Here is a 20,171-nt window from a genome sequence, read left to right on the forward strand (position 1 = left end):
AACTCCTCTTTCCGAGATGCGTCATTGCTTTGCCTTTTATAGGGGGCTCCATTTTCGAGATTTCCCCACATACATCAGGGGTGAGGGTCTCTCTGGACCAATGATGGATTAAATGACGCAATTATGACACAACAGTTAACTCATCTTCTACAAGGAAGTATTTTTGTGGGAACAGAGTTTTAATGATCATTTTTTTTTCGTATTGTTGATGAAAATGAATAAAGTGTTTGAATCGAATATCATCAACTGGGCCCTCATGATGAGTTCAAACAACATCCAGTTTAATAAATCTGGAGGTTTGTTGGGATGAAGCTAAGGTTACCAAACATACCAGAAACAAGTACAGTAAGACCCTGCTTAATGCTGATTTAATATAATGCAGTCTGCTTGATGCCTAAAAAAGCACTCAAAATTTACGCTGATTCAAATTAACGCGGTATTTCATTGATTCATATATACAGTGGTACCTCAGGATACAAACGCTCCAGCATACGAAATTTTCAGGATATGACATGAAATTCAAACATATTTTTGCTACACGGTATGAACAAAAACTCACCATATGATGTTACATTAGTTCTCAGCGCCATTTTTTATTCACTTCTGTTCATTGGTCTCAGTCCACATGTTTGCTTCATCGTGGAAGGATCTCGCTCAATAAAGGAAATCTTGAGATATTATCAGAAAGTGACTGATTTTATTGAAAAGAAAAATCCCGAAAAGGTTCACACTGGCCGTACTGCTGCACGGTTTAATGACATTTGCCTAAGTCATTTTAGAAACATTTTAAAAAGTAGGCAAAGCCAAACCTCTTTGGATAGATATTTTACCAAGCGACCTCTATCCAGTGAAAGTGCTGGTGGAAGTGAGGGAAAGAAAGCAAAAAGCAGTGAATAAAAAATTTTTAAAAATATATAAAACAGAAAAGATGATAAAAAAATTAGTGTTATTTTTAAGTTATTGTTACATTATGTTATGTAAGTTAAGTTTTAGTATCGTTTCCCTTTTCTCTCTCCTCCGCCACCAGTTTACACCTCCATCATTGTCTATCCTCAAAGGTAATGTGCAAATAAAACTACATTTTTTTTAATCAATTATTATTCTATTATGGTTATTTATACATTTACAACTACAAAATGCATTTTCCAGTGTTTTCCTTAATAAAGTTATTTTTTTTTAATGTACTACTTAGCTTTAATTTGAGAGTGTTTTTCGTGTTGGAACAGATTATTTGGTTTTACATGTAATTGTATGGGGAAAAATGATTCACCTTACGACATTTTCATGATACGATCTCAGTTTAGGAACAGATTAATTTCATATCCTGAGGTACTACTGTATGTAGGTCATGTCAATTGTTAGGAGTGTTGTTCCATTTGCTGCTGTTGAAGATTTGAATTTTATACCTGTTGCATAAGTTAATCCATAGTTTGGAGAGATTTTTTTTTCCAGGCTTAAAAAAGTTGACTTATACATTATAAATTCAACATGCCTTACTACTGAGAAAGCACATTTATTCAGCTAAACAAATGTTTTCAACCCATTTCATGGGCCATCTTCAGGTTAAAGATGTTCGAATCAATGGCTTTTCGAACACATTCAAATTTAAACTATATTAGAACATATGTTGAAATAAGATTAAGTACACAAGCATAATGAAATTAATACAATAAACAAGAAAAACAAAATAAAATGAAATGAAATGAAATACAAAATACAGTAATTCCCCATAATACAATATGTAAACATTTTTTATAGTAACTCAGGTTTTACTGAGCCTGGTGGATGTATCCTCTTACGAGTTCTTTCTGATTATATATTTCCATGCTGACGGTAAAATGGTTGCATCTTTATAGCATTTATCCGTTAAGCTAGATCTGTAGATCTCACTAGTGAGATCTATACAGATCTAGCTTAACGGATGAGTTACTGAGTTACTATAAAAAATGTTTACATATTGTATTATGGGGAATTACCGTATTTTGTATTTTATTTTATTTTGTTTTCTTGTTTATTGTATTAATTTCGTTATGCTTGTTTACTTAATCTAATTTCAACATATGTTCTAATATATTTTAAATTTGAACGTGTTCGAAAAGCCATTGATTCGAACGTCTTTAACCTGAAGATGGCCCATGAAATGAATTGAAAACGTTTGTTTAGCTGAATAAATGTGCTTTCTCAGTAGTAAGGTGTGTTGACTTTATAATGTTAAAGAATCTGAGTGTGAATAGGAGAGTTGACTTATACATTGACACACATGGAAACTATGAAATTTTGATTGTTATTTAAGAAAATTTAATATCAGCTCGTTTAACTATACCATATGAGAGATCAAATTATATAAAGAAATATTGAAAATTCTGGAATTAACTGGTTTAGATTATTTTGTATTTGATAATTGTTGTTTTCTATAATTTCTAGGAAGAAATAGTTTAGTTTAGAAATTGAAAGTAGAATTTTATTTAAGAGTTTGTTTTTGGAAAGCTTTATGTAAAAAAGGTTAATTAAAACATACCAAAATTTTCAATTTAATATATAATTTAGTCTCAGAAATTCAAGAATATATTATGTGGAAAATCATTTTTAAGTAGAAGTGAATTCTACTGTATATATTTTCAAAATAGGCTCTACTGTACATATGAATAATTATGTTTAATCTCAAAATATTATTATTATTATTATTCATATTTTTAAGAATTACTCCATGGAGATTCCATGTTACTTTAAATATTTTCTAATAATGTATTATACCATTAAATTTTAAATACAGTCGACCCCCCTATAAGATAGAGATACGTTCCATTCTTTAGGAATCTGATTTCTTATGAATCCTTCCAATCACAACCCGACACGTGTCAAGTTTACGGACTACGGCTGTTTGAAAGATTTTCTTCCATAAAATTAATCGATTCTAGACTAATCCGACTCAACATTTCCAAAATACGTATATATTTTTTGGGAATAATCCGTATAAACTACGCTATAAACAAAAAATTGTAGGATTACTTACCGAGTGTCACCATTCGACATTGCCATTGCTCAACATTGTTTTCGTCGCGGAACAGCTCAGCAAAGAGCGGCCGATTTCTAACAACTTATTTTTCTGTGAAAACTTCGTAGAACTTCGGAGACATCATTAATATAAATAATTTTAATCGCCGTTGAATAAGAAATGTTTCTTTCACAAGAAATGTATAAAATTACAGTACTGTATTAGACTTACGGTACCTAATTTACATACTGACAGACGATAGTTAGCGTAAAAATCTCCGTAGCGTGGCGCCACGCTAGACGGCGGAAATTATATATTTAATTATAACAAAGTTACAATAAGTTAATATATAATTATATATACAGTACCTAATTTATATATAATTAATATATAATTATATGTACAGTACCTAATTTATATATAATTTATATAATACTGTCCAGACGATAGAAATCTCTCCGTAGCGTGGCGCTACGGACGGCGGGAAAGTAGTTCGGCTGCCCGATGACGTTCGAGGTAATTATAGGGAATTTTTACTGTTTTTTACAGATACCGGTCACAATTTTTTCGTAGTTTTATAGGAATCGTAATTATAGGGGGGTCGACTGTATGTTTAAAGCATTATGGCAAAATACAAACTAATAACTTTTACTGTTAAAATGTCAAAAAATAAGACATACACATACAGTATAATTCACAGATTAGTAAATCTTTCCCTTGCAAAAATCTGTTACTTCTCTCATGGTTTTTTGAGTTTGTAATGAGATGTATGGTTGCACAGGTTATGGGATAAACAGTCACGCTTAATTTGTCAACTGTCATGACTGCCAGCTGAGAAGTTCTGAGTTTTATGATGTTGATAAATTTGAAATGTTAAGGTGAGTATATTTATTCATTTTTCAATGTGTTTAACATTGCTTGTAATACTAAGCTATATATGAAAGAGAAATTTAGTGCATTGAAATGAACATAGGATTTTCAGTATGAATGGGGGAATTAGATTTGTCACATTTATGTTTCAGAAAACGTTTTAAATATTTTCTGCTTGTTATTTGTTTTGAAGGATTAAAATTAGTTATAATTTCCTTAAGTTTATTACATGATTTTATTATTTGTATAAACTAGCACTTCCAGATTAAAATATAGGGGAATGCAGTTGGAATGTCATTAATGAAAAGAAAGGTAAATTTATTATTTAAATTATGTAATTCTAATGATTTTAATATTTATATTTAAATATTAAATATAAATATTTAAATAAATCTTATTTGAAATTTTTGTCCATTTTTTTTCAACATATTGAAATTGAAAGATTAAAATGTTTTGAGGAACACAAATGGAAATTGCAAATTGCTTAGATAGATAGATGGATAGATATTGTTAGTATAAAAACTATATATTTTGATCATTTTTGAAACTACATATGTTTAAAAATATTCTGCATGCATTATTGTATATTATGATTAATAACCAAAAATGTTAATTTACAAAATTGTTATGTTGAAGATATTCATCTGGATCTTATAAAAGGAAATTGTTTCTTTTTTTCAAAAAGGCATTTCATTATTCAGTACATTCTTTTAAGCAAACAATCCAAAATTTATTGTGAATGATTCACTTGCATTTTTTTTTTATTATTCTGATTGCTTTTAGTCTGTTGTTTTAATTTTTATGTTTTGTGCTAGCCAGGGCTATGGAGTCATTTAAAAATCTACTGACTCAGACTCTGACCAGGAGCAGACTTGTTATCAAAATAGGCCCAGGAATTCTGATATTATCACATGATCTCAGAATAAAAGCTTCAATAAATAGTTCTAATAAAGATAGAATGTAAAACTTTTTATTTCAAAGCTAAAAGACTCCTCTAAGTAATGACACAGTCAATATATAAATATGTATTCAATAATTTTTACTTTCCTGGTTGTTATATATAAGAGGGAAAGTGTAGCAATCAGTCAAAAAAATGACCCCCCCTCTGAAATTTTTACATTTTTGGACTCAGGACATCTTGAAATGTCAAGATATGCAAAAGATTTAGGGTTTTTTTCCTGTGTTTATGAATGTTAGAATGTCAGTAGGGGACATGATTTTGTTCACTCTGTTTGAAGCTTAATAACTTCTGTGGTTTTTGAATTAGTCAGATGGTTTAACATAGGAGCTATTAAGCTTCAAAGTGGTTGAAGCTTAATAACCCCCCACATATCCAGAGTTGGAGTTGGTGGATTTTTGACAATACTGACTAAAACATTAAAACTCCACAGTCCTCATGCTAGCACACTTTTCCCAAAGACACTTATCACATTGGCTTAAACAAAACAGAATGACCTTGAGACATAATTTGTAGAATAATTTTGTATTTATATGCATTTCAGACATAACTCTTTAGTCTTAGTACATAGATCCTTTTTTAGGATTTGTAAGCATATGCATCACATTATTAATTTTATAATAAAAACTTCACAACATATGTGTATATATATATATATATATATAGGGCCTGTTCTACCATTTGGGCAAACTGGGCATTTGCTCAGGGTGGAAAATTTTCATAAATTTATTCAAAATTTTTAGGCATGTTTTTAAATATTTATTATTTATATTTATATTACATGACAAGTTGAATATTGATTGAAGGGGCAAAGTGTAGCATTTCAAAACAAAATGTTTTTCATTTTATGTGGGGGATAAAGGATATCAAATACATATCTTGCCCCAGGCAGCATAAATTCTAGTGCTGACTCTGTATACAAACATGATAAAACTCCACCAAATAAGAACATTTTAACCAGGACATAAACTTGAATGAAACTATATTGAATTCTCACAGTACAATTATATTCTAATAGAATTTACTAACAACCTCCCTCTTACAGATCTACATTCCCTTGCCTTTGGATGTGTTTTGCTCCAGCTCACAATGTTTGTGCTAATTTTTTTTTCTCTATCAGTAATCCTTCCAAGATTCATGTACAGTAGAACCTTGATTATCCGGACCTCCATTATCCGGATTTTCGATTATCCGGATTGTTTAAAATAAACAAAAATTTTACGGATATTCTGATTTGCACTTGGCGAATTACGATACTGTTTATGTACGTGATGGAATGCATAACTTTTTTTGTTTCAACGTCTCACCTGGCACAGTGGCCGTAAACTCTTAAATATATTTTGTGTTGTAATAAAAATATAACTTGACATACGTATTTATAAAAAATTTTATTTTCAAATTACATCATTTCTATGACCATAGGCAGCGTAAGACATGGACAACGTGGGCCACCGCCTATGCCTTGCGGTTTGAAGGTCCTCGCGTCTCGAAGGTTTATGCATTACTTAAAAGCCGCGAACGCAAAGAAAAAATTTTAGTCGTCATAAAACGATAAATAGTTTGTCAAATTTTTATTCATAAAAATGCAGATTCAACTGCTTTTTATTTTATAAAATCCGTCGTCTTGAGCCACCAGAGGGCCTATTAAACAACAAGTAGTCTGTTAGCGCTGGTCAGTAGTAGTCCAAATTCAATACAAACGTTTGTTTCTTGAAAATTTGATCATGATTTAAATACAGTATTTATTTTTAATATTACCGATATGTTATCGAAAAGAAAACGTGTTATATTATCATTAAAAGACAAATTAAAGTATTTGTTTTGATTATCCGGATTTTTCCTTATCCGGACTACTTTCATCTCCAATTAGTCCGGATAATCGAGGTTCTACTGTACTTGTATTTTCATTTATTCTTTTAGAAATTATAAAAGTAAATTTTATTGCTTGAATGTTCTCCATTAATCTTGTCCAGAGGTTCTTATTCTCACCTGTATAAATATGGGGTTCAAGTGCATTTGCACTCCAACCTACATACAATATTATTTTTGTTCCATATCCCTATTTCTGGTTCTATTTCTTTTTTAATTATTTTGTGTATATATAATATATATATAACATCACTAAGCTTGATGTATTAAATAATAAAATAATAAACCAAATATTCTACAGACTAAAATTATTTAAAAAAATATTAAATTATTACAATTCTTAATTTTGATAAGAGTTGGTGCCTAACATCTACTTCTAATACCAAATTACTTGATATCTACTTATAGATAGTAGCAAAAAATATCCTGATTATTATGGTAATTGTTTGGTTTATTTTTTTTTGTGTAGCTGATTTTGATTATACTGTTCTGGTATTAATAAAATACCACTTTTCCTAACTTTTTTCTTGTTTTTTTTTCAAATAAACTTGGTATGTATCATTTTTAACAAATTTCATATCCTTGGTGTTTTTCTTATTCAGTTTAGAATTTCGAATATTTCCTAACTACTAATGATTTTTTTACTATACCCATTAAGTTCTTATGACATTATTTTTTTTTTTTTTTTCATTTTTTGGATCAGTTTTCTCCTTCTTCAGGATTCTCTTGACACCTTTAAGTGTTTGCTTTTTGATGATTTACATGATTTTAATGAAAGGAAAATTGCAAGAAGCAGCAAATATATTATAACAATTTATTTTATCAATTGTAGTTATTATACTTTTACTGACATTTAACTTTAGGAACAGCAAATAATATACATAAATTTTCAGAGGTAAACAAACCATTATGAAGATCAGATATGCTAAATCTTGATCTTACATGCTTTTTATATACTTCTACAATAGATTGTTTTGTATAAAGTTTGACATGTTCTATCTTTAAATTGCCTCTTTTAACATAAGTTTTCTTTTACAGATCTTTAAAGATTACATTAATAATTTGTAAAATTTTGTTTAAGAGTCTACATAGCTAATATTAAAATATCATTTTTTTTTAATCACATTATTCTCAGAATGATTTCTTCATTAATTGATGGTTATCAAGATTTAGTATATCTGTCATAGCTGATTTTTATAATTATTTACATCTAAAAATTTTTTATATATTGCTGGAGATGTGTAAGTGCAGTTTGAAAGAAAACTATATAAACCAAAGGGACTCTACAAACTTGACCAATGCATGATGGTTTCTATACCACTAGATTATCTTATGGTCATGATTCTACATTGGACTCGGGGTGGATCTAGATTTTTCGGGACCTAGGACCTATTGAAGTTCAATGGGGCCACAGTTTTTGTTAGATTAAGAATTTTTAAATTGGGGTTTAAAATTCATTTTCAATAGCATCAAAATCAGAGTTTAAATATATTTATTTATGAAATGGTGTTGAATTACAAACTTTATCTTATATAAAAAAAACATAAGAAGTAAAGAAATATTATTAAGAAAAATAATTCAATTTTTGTGGGCCACTGACACTTGGGGCCCAGGGTTTAAGCCTTATTAATCCCTATGTGGATCTGTCCCTGATCAGACTATTATGTATTTATAACTTTGGTGTTTCATTATTTTTTGGGTAATTAATAATATAATTTTATGTTATTTTCATGGTTATTTGTTTATTTTAATGATGATATTTTGTAATATGACTTATTTCAAATAGAATGTGCACCACATTTGAATTAAAATAATTCAAATGTGTTTATATTCAAACATCATTCTAGAATTCAGTTATTTGAATGTGAAGATTGTTAGTTAAATTAGCCAAAGAAGTTTGTTCAAAATTAAAAGCTGGATTTTAAAGGTTTTTCAGTTTTTTTCTGATCATATTGTTCAGTTGACTATTCCTTTCGCTTTTCATTTCTTTTTATATATTATCCTTTTGTTTGCAAACAGTTAAATTGTAATTTTATATTAGGCAAATTTTTTTAATAATTAAAACAAAGTGCAATGCTAATTTTGTGGCAAGTTATGTATTGTTTATTGTACAAGTGGGGTCAGTAGAAGTTATGTAAATGAATGTAAAGACTACAATTGATAAATGTATTGTAATGAACTTACTATCACTTTCATTTTTCCTCATCAAGAATATACAAATCATCCAAAAATAAAAAGTTAACAAGAGAATCATCAATCAATATCATTATCTGAAAGATCCTTTTACAAGAGAATTTTTCATTGACAGTGAATAAGTTGTGTATGAATTTTGGTATTCTTAAGTTAAAAGCATGTACTGAATAGTGTTATGTTTTATTCTATAGCAGGCATGGGCAACTTACATACACTTCAAAACACTAAAAACATTTGATTTTGTGAAAATTTTAGGTGTAAAAGAAATGCAAATGCTAATGATAAGTAAGGTTATTTATCACTTATAGGTTTGACTTTTGTTGTGAGCATGTAGAGTTGTTATTTAAGTTGTAAATACATTTAAAGATCTTGAGAGTAGTAAACAGACTATATAAAATGCAGAGGGCTACAGGCAGCTGTGCTTGTTAAGTTCTTAATAAATCACACCTAAATTCAAAATTCAGTGGCCGAAAACGTTAGACTTGTATTTTTTGATGTTTATTTGCTGGAAATTTTGAATTTAGGTGTGATTTGTGAATATTACAGTTCCAGTTTTTGGTGAGAGTGTATTTAGTTCTTAATAAAGTATGGGATTGCAAAACTGAAATTTCTTCTTTATTCCAATTTTTCATGGAATATTTTGTTTTTCAAAGAAGTTTGATAGTGCAGGAATATTAAATAAAACAACAAAAGTTTTAATGTATTTCCATGCAAATAAGAGCATGCTCCTATATGTGAAAAATGCTTGATTTTGCATTTTGGAAACACATTGTTTGCTTTGCTTACAAGAGCATATCTTGCATGTAAGGAATACACTTGTGTGTCAGCTTTTTTTCTTATAGAAGCATTTCACTTCTGTGTCAATGATCAAGTCACATGACTTTTTCATTTGTATGATAAGAATTACCTTGCATATATCTATATGCTAGTGCAGGCATGGCCAACATACAACCCGCAGGCCAGATCCAGCCTGTCTAATGAATTTATGTGGCTCACGATCAATCTTTCAATATTAGCTACTCAAGTCCTAATAGCTCGATGAAAAAAAAGTCAACAACTCACTGTGCATTTAGAGTTAACCCTCCATTACAAATCTCATAAGTACAGCGTAGAATGTTGATAAAGCATGATAATGTGAAAAATGTATCTGTAATCTCTATCTACAATTTAGTCTCTACGGGGTGACACCACAATGAAATCTTGCACCACCTCAAAATCTTCCTAGGGCAGCCTCTGGCTTGGCCTGTGGAAAAGGTTTTCTTTCCAATTCGGCCTGGGGGCAAAAACTGTTGGCCACTCCTGTACTAGTGGCATGGTTGCTAATTTAGGGAATTTTACCCTATATCTAGATGTTTTTATCACTCATAATTTTTTTCAGTTAGGGTATATTTTAGGTTTTTATGCACTAAATAGAATAATCTTGGAAAATTTAGTAAATGATACTGTATGCAGTAAATACAGAATGTATAAAAATTAACTTTTCCAGAGTATTGGTTGCAAAATATCTTGTTTCTTTACTTTTAAAATAACTATAATTTTGCTTGTAAATTTTTTATTATTGCCTGAATTTGGATTACTAACTTAAAAGTTTATTGCAATTGCTGTAAAACCATTTCTATCTACCACTCTGATGGAAAACACTGAAATAAAAATAAAAAAACATTAGCTGAAAATAAGCCTTCTGGTATATTTTAGGTTTTTATGNGCCATAGCTATGGGGCTATGAAGTGGCTAAATCACCTCAACTCAGTCAGCAGTGCCCAGATGCAGTATATACTATATATACTTTTGTTTTCATCATGTAAACTTAGGCTACTGTTACTTCTTTTTTACACTAGAAATATTGGGTTGTTCGGAAAGTAAGTTTGTTTTTTTCCATGGAAAAAAAAACAGTATTTTTATAATAAATAAATATTTTATTGAATTATATATCAACCATTTTGGTCAAATACCTGTTGTCATCGTTTCTGGTAGTAGCATGATTTCATTCATAAAAGTTTTGATCGTTGCTTACAAAAAACTGATCCAAGTGATTTTTGATATTGTTATTCAAGTAAATGTTTTACAGTTAAAAAAAATTTGTATAGACCAGAACAAGTAATAATCTGAGCTGCTCAATCTGGTGAATATGGTTGGTGTGATAGCATGTCCCATCTAAGTTATAACAGTTTCTGACGAGTTACCAAACTTGTATGAAATTTGACATTATCATGGTAAAACACACCTGTTTTGTTGATCAATTCTGGCTGCCTTTTCTGTTTGATGATATTACTCAATTTATTTACTCGATGGCAGTACACTTTCAAATCAATTGTTAAATTGTCCACCAAAGAGAGCATCTCTCTTTAAGAACATGTGGAACCCATATATCGAGCTTTGAAACAAAACCAATTTGTTTCAAGTAATCATAAACAGTTCAATTTGACAAGTTTAATCTCTTAGTGATTTCACGTGTTGTTATTCGGGAATTTGCTTCAATCAGTATCTTTATTTTGTTTTCATTGGCTTCAACTGGCCATCCAGAACTTGGTGCATGTTCAATATTGAAATTGCCAGAATGAAATTTTGTAAACCAAGTTTTGGCACTGTCATTCTGTCAATACATCTTCTCCATACATGTCACACAATTTTTTTCTTGCTTGAACAGCATTCTTACCTTTTCGGTAATAAAAGAGCAAAATATGCTGAAAATGCTGCTTTCAATCTTCCATATTTGATGGGACACAAAAAATAAACAGTTGCACAAAATCAAACAGAATTTTTTACAAATAAGCCTTAAAATGCTAGCTGCCAAAATATACAATGATAATATGGTTTAGAATAAAAATGGCGGGAAAAATATGACTAATTTGTCTAGTGGTAAAAAACCGAAATTACTTTCTGAACAACCCAATATATAATGATAATATGGTTTAGAATAAAAATGGCGGGAAAAATATGACTAATTTGTCTAGTGGTAAAAAACCGAAATTACTTTCCGAACAACCCAATATATTATAATTTTATTTCATTTTTAATTCTCCACTTGAATTTGACCCATTGATTGATAAATACTAGTGTAGGATAATCTATGGTAAATCTTTCAAAGTAATTCTGAAGAACTTTTTGACAACACAGGGTTTAAGTGGTTTGATTGTACATTACACCACTTAGATAACAGAGTAACTGATTTGATTTTGTTTAAGGGATCATCCTACCATTTTTTTTTCTCAGAACTAGTGAGTGTTTTTAAGTACTTTGCAGGATATTGTACTGATTTTGCCTTATTTATACAGTAGAATCCCAGAAATTTAACTCTCAATAATGTTTCATAAAACTCATCATGTTGTGCAAAAAATAGAAATACATGTAATCTAATTTTTACCTCTGTAATTTAACTTATTTGATTCTAGTTTTATCATTCTTCACTAGTGACATTTGATAATAGCATCAATTGTGTGTGTTAACAAAGAATATAAGCTTATTTCCACAGTGCCACTAAAAAACACCATGACGTGGATGTCTCTAACTTGAAAGTAGCCACTGAATAGCCATTATAAAATTTAACTACAAATAGAAATAGTCGCTATTAGTTCTCAGTTAATACATATATGAGTTTGCACATAATACCTTTATGAAAATTCCATTTAGACTAGCATCATCACTGTATTGCAAAACACTTTATTTTTGGTAACTTGTCACCTCCTCAGTCCACATTATGTTGAGTTTGTGAGTCTCTGCTGTAAGGCCAAGAACACACATGCGTAAAATTGTGTGGCAAAAAGCTGAATCAGAAATCAACTTTCAGTTCAGTTTCTGTTTTACACTTTTATGCCAGAACACACATATATAAAAATTCTGGCTGAATAGGAAATGCCACTGCCATTAACACTGCTAATTTTATTAATTTTTTTTTCTCTCATATATATCTATCCCTTTGTACCTTCCATTTTTTTCTCTGCTGCCTCTGCTATAATTTAGAAAACTTAAATTAATAGACTTGTATTTCAAATTGAAATAATGTGTGATCTAAATACTATATATATATATAGATTCTACTAGACCTACCTGTTATTTGAAATTTAGCACACATGGCTGTCCATAAACTTTGTTTAAATACAGTGTCTTTATACGTGACACGTTTTTTGTCATAAAGAAACTGATGTGGTCAAATAGATTTAATAAAGTCTTCTATTTCATTTTTTCTTGTTTTCTTGGAGACCATCACAATTGTAGGGCTAACCACCATTGTCACCATTATTAGAATAAAAACCACATGTTTACTTTGACATCACAAAAAAGACTTCGCTTTATTGGAGGAATTTTGGCATAAAAATTTTATGTGCATAAAAAGTAGAGACATGCTCTGCTTTTTTTTTTTTTTTTTTCAGCCAAAATTTCAGAAAAATTTTTACTGCTCTCTGTTTTATGCTAGATATTACACCGAATTTTATGCATGTGTGTTCCTGGCCTAAAATTCTTAAATGTATGGAAATACAGAAAATTTTTAAATTCATTTAAGAAATTTTTAATTATTATGAGACAGAATATGAATAAATGGATGAAGGGTAAGATCTGTTAGAATGAAAAGTTTTTTAATATTGTTGATATAGATTGTCTTCTTTAAATTCAGTTCTTGAACTTAATTGAAAAAGTAGCACATGAAATGTTGCTACAGCAGTCAACGTGCTGTTTCTGCAATGATTGCTTCTTTGGCAATAAATATTTTAACTTCATTTCTGTATGAAAATAGCATAGTGACTATATATATATCATAAATTATTTTAATGTTTCTTATATAATCTATTGCTTTTTATTGCCTCAATAATCTATAATAACTGACTTGCATCATTATCATGATGATAATTTGTTAAGAATGTGAACAGTTTCATTTTTCATTATTCAAACACTATGTAGTGTAATTAATCGATCACTTGGTATAAAAATTAAAAAGATGAAAAATGCCAAGTGATCGATTAATTACACTATATAGTGTTTTAACAATGAAAAAGAATAATGACATGGTTTCAGATTATTAAACAAGTTTCATTTTTTGTAAATATAAAATTTGATATTCTTATCAAATGCTTGTCAAAGTTTGTTGATTAAATATCTTACTTTTGCAGCAATAAATATTTGATAATTAATGCATTATTGCATTCTGAGAAACCACATGATGATAAACATTATATAGCTTGGAGGATGTGAAGTTAGGCATGTATGAAAAACAGCAAGTAATTGAAAATGTTTTCTTATGTTATTGAATTAATGTTTTCATCTCATACATGTTTACAATTAGTTTTAAAAACAGACTACAAAGGTAAATGTTGTATGGCCATTAAGAGGTTGTCTCAAGGTGAGTGTAGTGCAATGTAAATCATGCTAAAGTCACTGAGTCATTTTAAGGATTTGTGAACTTCCTATCAAAATATAGTTTTTCTTCATAGCAATGCAGTTAAATTTGTCTAATTATTTTTGTGTGGCAGTACCATTGCTCATAAAGTGTATAATCTCAAATATGTTGATTGCATATGCTTGCCTTTACAGATCTGGGAAAATGGACAGTGTTTGTTGTGATTGAAAACCTGGGAAGTGGAGGTAGTGTCAGGCCTAGTCCTACTACTGTTAATGTATTTATATGGTGTATTGAAACTTAGACCATTAAGTGCACTATACATAAATATTAGTTAATTATACTAGTTAATAAATTGACTATTAACTGGGTATCCTAAGTAGCCTGCCAAGTTTTAAGAGGACATCATGAAGAATCAAAGTAAATTTTTATTTATTATTTTTTTTACATATCTTGCTTGAAATTTGTGCCACTATTAAGATTACAATCAAAACCATGCTTTTAAGATTATAATTTTACACACAATCTAACCAAAAGATATTAAATAGAACTAGCTCTTGTCATTACTGTTAACTTTTCAATCAGACTATTATGCTTTATGAAAACAAATTGAAGTTAAAAATAAAACAAAATTTGTTTTTTAACTTCAAAATTTTTCCTTAAATTTTTGTGCACCAAAGTCAGATATTTAGCAAATTCCTATTGTCTAATACTTAGATTTAAGAATTGAAGAATGTAAACAAAAAGCTAGGATTTAATCAGAATTTGACTTCATTAATAAATTATAATAATTTTTTCATGCTAGAGAAGATTGAATATCTAAAAAGTAACTTTAACTTTACAATTGTTTAATAATCTTATTATTTCTATGTTCCACTATATTACTAAACATTTATTGTTAACTGAAGAATTCTTAATTTTATATTTTCTGAGAGATTTATTCTTGTTTTAATAAAAACTTTCATACTTTGCTGTAAATTTTAAAATCAAGTAATTGATGATGATGCTATCAGCACAAGCATTTTTTTTGTTAGCATCTAATGGGTTTTTTTCTGATTAGTCTTGCAAACTGATTTCCTTATAAATGTTAGTCTATTTATATACTCTTAGTTATTGCATTATTGGTATATATTTTAATATAGTGAGAATTTTTATAGAAACATTACTTATGCAAATTTTTAAACATATTAATGGTAACTAAGATTTTAAGTGCAATTAATAATAAAAATTGATAACTAACATTTTTAACTGTTTAATAATATTTATTAGATTTAAACCAAATATATGAACAAATGAACAGAATATTACAAATTTAAAAACTTACTCTATGGAACACAGTATTTTACATGGTTGTGTAAAATACTATATTCCATGTTCTGTCATTCTGTAGTGATGAAGATTGTTAAATAAAATCAAACATTACCTTTTAGATTTCTGCTGTGTTTAAAGATTTGGATTGTTATTCATTACTTTCTTTTATTCATTTAACTACCTGAATAATATTTTTTTATTGTAATACTACAAATTTGCAGTCACAAATGACAATATGTAATGACAAATACTGTGTAAAATGAGCTCTAGCTTAGCATGGTTTGAATGATTTAACTAGCATGCATGATCAGCAAGAGCTATAGATTTAAATCCCCATTTAGAGCTGTTATTTCCAGTGCATTTTAAATTTTATTAAATTAATAAATAATAACCAAAATTTAGCTTTTGGCAAAATTGCTATTATAAATTTATCAATCAAATTAGTCAAAAACTAAAAAATAAATACTGTAAATAGTCATAATTAACTTACTTTAATTTTAGTAATAGTTTACTTAGTTTACAGAATGTTAGATTTTATATTGACTTATTCATATTCAATTAATTTATTTTATAGTATTTAAAAATTTTTTTATGGTTAACTTTCTAACAGATGTTATATCTGTTATAACTCTAATGACAATATCAAAATAATAGTATTCCAGAAAATTTAAAAGTTAACTTTCATCTGATAAGGAATCAAATACAGTTGAACCTGTCTATCTTGAATCTCATGAGAATTAGAGAGAAAATTTGAGATAGAGGTTCCTGCACAGTAAATGGTAATAGATTTGATTGGAGGTACAGTATTTTATTAATATGATAGGAAGTACAGTACAATACATATCTGTATTAGGTATAAATAAAATTTTTTTGACATATCTGAACAGAAATGGTTTGTCAATAGTTTCTAATGCCTGATTTTTTTTCAACTAATAGTGAGGTTGCAGCTGATGTTTTCAACACGAAAACGTGTATGTCGGATATTCAACGCCACCTTGCTGTAAGCCTAGAAGATTGACAATGGCAATTGTGAGTCATATCATGCTTGACTTTCCAAATGCCATTGCCAAACTTATAGGCTTACAGGATGGCTAAAATCACTGAACACTGGTAGTTTGTCGTGGCTTCATGCTTTGCCAACAGGAAGGCCAAGTGAAGGTTTTTGGGTTTTCTTCACATTTGTAACATCTAAATAGGGACCAGTTTTCCATAGAAAGTTGTCCTGGGAGGCATTTCCCCTTAGCAGATCATTTATATATCATGTTGCTGTAAGCAAATAAGTCAAACCAAACTTGTAGCCAAAAAAGAAACAAAAAAAAACACATTAATTGCAACTATGTACTATATTGCAAGAGATGTTTTTCTCTTTTATGCTATCAAAAAAGTCAGATCTTTTGAATTTGTATTTGACACTTCAGTTTGTAATTTGAGATATAAAGGTTTTTGGTGAAAATTATTTGAGATAAACATGGAAAATATATTGAATTTAAACTGAAAATGCAGGGGGGAAAAAATAAAATTTAAAAATAGGGATTTTCAAGATAAACATGTTTAAGATAGATAAATTCAACCATAATAATAATTATAAAACAAATTTTCTCTTAATCTAATGAAATAAGTCATCTTCAAGCATAACAAAGCATAGTTTGTAATGCCTGATAATTTACTTTAATTCCTGGCATGTTTAGTAGTAGTATTTTTAATCAGTTTTTTTTCCTTTTTATTTAACATTATGCACACAATAGCTAAAAAGATTGAGAAATTACATATTCTTAAATTTTAGAATTTAGTGCTTACTTAACTAGACTATTGTGTATATGTAAATGTCACTAAGCCCAATGTATTAATTTAATAATAAACCAAACAATTTCTGTAATTAATCTGGCTATTTTTCATTACTATTAATAATTAGATATTAAGTAATTTGGTATTAGAGGTAGATGTTAGACACCATCTCTTATTAAAATCAATAATTATAACTTAATATTATTATTAGTGAAAAATAGCCCAACTAGTTATGGTGATTATTTTGTTTATTATACTATTGTGATATATTAGAACAAGGGTCACCACACTATGGCCCACTGCCATACCATGCCACAAATGAGCTAAAATATAATTATTTATATGGAAATATCATAGATTGTAGATAAACTTACACATTTTAATTTTTTCTACATAGTAAGTAAAAATGCCAAAAATGGTCCAATGTGGTTTTTGCATCTGACAGTAATATGATATTTAGGAAAATCAGTCAAATAAAAAATTTGGCAACTTTTTGCCACTCTGGATATCAGAGCGCTTTTTGTATAAGTACCTGCAATGAAGTTTCTAAGAAAAGCGATTACGAGCTTACTGCAGCCATCATGTTTATTAGTAAATAAATAGATTGGTTGTGTTTATTATTTGTGTATTCAGTATACTGTATTGAACAAAATGGTTATGCAGCCTAAACTCATCATTCTCTGTTATGTGGTCCGCTGTGAAAAAAGTTTGCTGACCCCTGTATTAGTGTATCTCTTATAATAATTTTCAATGTGCTAATATCCCTTTCATATGTTTCAAGTTTTTTATACAAATATAGCATAAATTATTACTTGATAAAAAGAATTTATTATGTAACTCAAAGATTAGATCAAAACTTGAAAATCTTTAAATTATCAGCATGAATGGCAAAATCAATAAAAAAAAATTGATGGACGATTTTGTTAGTTGTCTCTGATGAGCTAGGAGGCTCAAAAATATTCATGATTTAATTGGTAGATTTTTTGAAGAAATGTATAAATAATTTTTTATCAAAAATGTATTAATATATGTTAGCCACATGCTGAAATTTGCCATTTTCAAGAAGAGCTAATATGTGCTATAACAAACATTTGTTTCATACTCTGTCTAGTTTTTCTTGTCACTTCTTGAAATGTTAATATAGTTTCTGCAGATGTTGAAATAGGTATATATTTCAGCATCTGTCTAATGAAACTAGGCATTTCATGCAATGTCAAAAGCTTACTAGCACATGGCATAAACAAAACAGTTTAATGTTTCTACACTCTGTATCTTTAATTTTAAAATAATATAGAAGTGTAGAAACATTTGAGTGGGAACTCTACCTCTACTTCATTTCATTCTTAATTATTTACTTTTGTTTAGTTGATAGTGACTACTATTCAGTATTGATTGATGGGGAAAAACAAAATTCAAAACCAAGCTTACCATCCACAGTCCGTCTCCCTGGAGAACACTCTAGTAAATATCAGAAGAGTGAAACTTTACACATTCAGTTGTTTTTATGCCATGTGCTTGTAAGCTTTTGACATTACATAAAATGCCTAGTTTCATTAGACAGATATTGAAGTATACATCTGTTTCAACATCTATAGAAGCCAGATTATCATTTCAGGAATTGACAGAAAAACTAGACAGATTCTGAAACAAATGTTTATGCTAGCACTTCAAGAAATGGCAAATTTTAGCTTGTGACTATGGCACATTTAATACAATGAAAAAATCTAAGTAAGAAAAATTTATTCATAGCAATGTAATTTTGATTTCAAAATCATTATAAGAAACTAATTTCTTTTACAATAACTCTTTCAGATTTTTAAAAGTAAATAAATTATGATGAAATTAAACAATTACATATTTTCATCAATTTGATTGTTAACTTATTTGATAAGAATTTTTTTTTTAAATATGATGATATTCTGTAAAACTCAGATATATGTTTAAGCTTAAAGGTAACTGCACAGTTGGATGGACAGACAGGATGGATAAAGCATAAATCTTTCTGCATTATATGGTAGGGTACAGTGGGCAAACAAGAGGACAGATTTCATAGGAGGAAGTTTGTTACACATTCTCAAGGATTTTTGAACCTACAAAATGGACTAAACCATGGTACCTAGCTATCAAAACCTCCTGGCACTTCACTTATTAACAGAAATTGCTATTTTTTCTTTGAGAGAGACACTGTCACTTATATTTCTCTTACCATGGCATACACAGACATAATTTTTCTGATGAAAAACAAATTTATACAATTTACAGCATTCTGTTTTAAAAGTAGGCTTCTCACTACTACTAATATTTCATGGATGTTACTCATACTGAAAAACTACTGAATACTTCATTCTTTCTTTTGTTCTAAATTCCACTCAATCTGGCAAATCAATGTGACCTCAAGTGTGCACACACCAATGCAATTCCATCCATCTGCCCAAGGGTGCACTTATGCACTTACTTTAATACTTTATATAAAAAAACTGACATCTAATATTAGTTATTTGCATGTTTTTATGAAGATATTTAATGTTCTAGATGCAAAGTATACTTTTTCAAAGATCAAATTGGTTTTTGTTTTAAATTTTTATAATAATTCTTGTAAAAATTTATATTTAAAAAGTTATTAAAATACTTAAATAATTAATGATTTTTGAATGCCATTCCAAAAATAATATTAAAACATTTAAAAAGTGATTTAACAAGATTGTGCTTCTGTAGATAAACTCAACAATGTAATCAACAATACTCATTTAGAATTATATTGATTGATTGAATAAGACCATGTTAGACATATTGTATTGTGATGGATGAAGAAACTTTTGAAAGAATACCTGAATTTTAGTTTTGATTTTATATTATTC

General features: G+C 28.8%; 1 protein-coding gene across 10 annotated transcripts in view; it reads left to right on the forward strand.

Moving 5' to 3' along the window:
- LOC111635468 (B-box type zinc finger protein ncl-1-like) overlaps positions 1-20,171 on the forward strand; it is a 115,550-nt gene that overhangs the window by 45,543 nt on the left and 49,836 nt on the right. For 2 of the 10 annotated variants that reach the window (XR_002758384.1, XR_002758386.1), the window contains 2 exons: positions 3,777-3,873; positions 14,412-15,256. The exons of 4 other annotated variants lie outside the window; for them this stretch is intronic. The gene's annotated coding sequence lies outside the window, so the exon portion shown is untranslated. Of the gene's footprint in view, positions 1-3,776; positions 3,874-14,411; positions 15,257-20,171 lie in introns of those variants that run through there. 4 more of the 10 variants (XR_002758387.1, XR_002758385.1, XM_023380433.1 and 1 more) reach the window with 2 other exon arrangements.

This window comes from Centruroides sculpturatus, unplaced genomic scaffold (genome assembly GCF_000671375.1).
Source record: "Centruroides sculpturatus isolate CEXI.00-Female unplaced genomic scaffold, Cexi_2.0 scaffold368, whole genome shotgun sequence".
NCBI classification, from domain to species: Eukaryota; Metazoa; Arthropoda; class Arachnida; order Scorpiones; family Buthidae; genus Centruroides; species Centruroides sculpturatus.